Source organism: Chrysochloris asiatica, unplaced genomic scaffold (assembly GCF_000296735.1).
Source record: "Chrysochloris asiatica unplaced genomic scaffold, ChrAsi1.0 scaffold00125, whole genome shotgun sequence".
In the NCBI taxonomy this organism is placed as follows: Eukaryota; Metazoa; Chordata; class Mammalia; order Afrosoricida; family Chrysochloridae; genus Chrysochloris; species Chrysochloris asiatica.
The window spans coordinates 4,539,916-4,540,416 of record NW_006408643.1 but is presented as its reverse complement, the minus strand read 5'-3'; positions in this window follow the sequence as shown (position 1 = coordinate 4,540,416).

The following is a 501-nucleotide window of genomic DNA, read 5'->3' as shown; positions in this document are numbered from 1 at the left end:
AAAAAGTCCTGGCGATCTTCTTCCAAAAGATCATAGCCCCCGAAAACCTTATTGGAGCAGTTTTTTAGCCTGCATGCAAGCAGTCACCATGAATTGGTTGATAGCAACTGACAAGCAGCTAACCAATCAGTTGGCAGAAATTCACAAGTAGCATGACAAGGTTTACCTCCACCCCATCCGTCAGTCTGTCATCCTGTGGTGGCCTCTATGTTGCTATGATGCTGGAAACTGAGCTAGGAGTATTTCAGGATGATGTTGTTGGCTCTCTGTCTGAAGGAGAGAGTTGTAAGACTGCTCTGGTTTTAAAAAATTCCCCTAATTTCTGTTTATTTGGGAATGACCAAATTGCATTATTGTATTTAAGGGACCATTTTGCTGGCTATAGAATTCTTGGTTAGCAATTTTTTCCTTCAGGATTTTACATACATCATCCTATCATTGCTGATGTCCGATGGATCTTGACTGAAAGCACAGAATACCAGAAAGATGCTTACCTGTGCT